Genomic DNA, 1722 nt, shown 5'->3' on the forward strand with positions numbered 1-1722 from the left:
TACGGAGAGCTGTACAGAGGGATGGACAAGTGAAAAAAAACATATTTATTACTTTATATCACGATACGAACATTGTAAATCAATGAAAGTTCGTGGTCTACCATCATCTTTGCGAAGACAAAACATCATATATACAGTGTAACGCATGAAGAGAAGTCATGCACACGACATCTGAAGAATATATTTTGTCTGCATGACACAGAACCGAACTGACAACATTTTGAGATGTACTGAGTAACGGCTTGAACATTTTACTGTCCAGCGAACCGAGCTAAGTCAATGCCAGCAAAAGCTCTGCAAAAGAAATTATTGATGACGCTCGAGTCATGTTTACTGCATGAGGAATATTTTGGCCTTAATTTTAACTTCCGATTTGGCAAAAAACATGTACGCATTCTACAGATCTACACTGCAAAAAACAGAACGTAAAGAGCATCAAGATCATTAGAGGAAATAATTTTAGTTACTTTTGGACTAGCGATGGAGTGCATGTTTTAGGTCAATTGCATTTTTGATTCTAGGAACTGGGAAAGTTCAGGAGTTCTATAAGGAATTTGATGGCATTTAAGGTTACAACTTCCCTAACTCCCTCGTTCTCGATATTTCTGTAATCAGATTTTCGTTATCTAAAAAGATATCCCAGTATAAAGACTTTCTATTTTCACAATTTAAGGCTTCAAACTCCAATTGTTTAAAAATCGACGTACAAAACAAAAGCGCGCGGAATGAAATAGTTGTGGCATTTCCTCTACGTCTCGTCCCAAAAACGTTTTTAGAAGACATTTTAGAAAGGTTTTGTTACCAATGCAACCATCAGAGTGGCGACTGGAACAAGACAAGCTATCAACTCACATAGAGATTTAAAAAAAGTCTCTCAGTCAACTCACCATACAAAATATGCGGTGACAGCTCAGCGCACCCACAGAAGTGCTGAAAAAGCTTTTTGTAAAATAGCCATTAGAGTTCTTCAGAAGCCAGGAATTAGCAGACAACTAAAGAGTGATCAACTCTTCAGTTTCTGATCTGTGAACTGTGAACTGTGAACTGATACTCCTTGTTGTAAATAATCAATATAAACCTTTATTGCACGAAAATTCTGCACGGAAATTTAATTTTTCTAGCTCTATCGTTATCTGTCCCCGTGGGTGAAGCTCACAGTTTTGTTCGAGCTTCGCTCTCGTGAAATTTTTCGCTTCTCGGAACATAATATTTGCCTGGACAAATATTCATACATTTTCGTCGCAAATATGGGCTATTATTTACATAAAACATACACCCAAAAAATAATAAAGTCACTTACAATTCAAACATCTCCCATGTTTATATATTTTTCATCTTTTTTTTTGTACTTGTTATCGGTCGAAGAATCGAGAAAACAGCCCACAAACTTTGCAGTTGCATATAGTGTAAAGTTCGCCGTGTTCTTGACTAACGTACTATCGTGCGTGTGGGTATATTGGCTGTTCGGTGAGCTTCGTCAATATATATGCTTTTAGAATACCCATCATTGGCTTTTGACATCTTTCAGTTATTCCGGCCGGCCAGTATTCCTAAACCGTTCCAAGAAAACCCGAATATTTCCGAGAGAATGCATTTCTCGTAACGTTTTTAACTGATACAAGGTGGTTCTTTGGGATCTCAATCTTTAATTCATTTTTCTGGCAATTCCTTCTGAGCCCCTTTGGAGCGCATGGTATGCTGTTTATTATGCTAAAGGGTATA

The 1722-nt window shown here is 37.3% G+C and overlaps 1 long non-coding RNA gene across 1 annotated transcript; it reads left to right on the forward strand.

Moving 5' to 3' along the window:
- Window positions 1–474: 474 nt before the first annotated feature.
- On the forward strand, window positions 475–1291 carry LOC146457003 (uncharacterized). Its single transcript, XR_014858647.1, has 2 exons — window positions 475–569; window positions 644–1291. It is a non-coding gene; the product is annotated as an uncharacterized LOC146457003 (long non-coding RNA).
- Window positions 1292–1722: the final 431 nt, after the last annotated feature.

This window comes from Pavona decussata, unplaced genomic scaffold (assembly GCF_977016875.1).
Source record: "Pavona decussata unplaced genomic scaffold, jaPavDecu1.1 SCAFFOLD_250, whole genome shotgun sequence".
Taxonomy (NCBI): domain Eukaryota; kingdom Metazoa; phylum Cnidaria; class Anthozoa; order Scleractinia; family Agariciidae; genus Pavona; species Pavona decussata.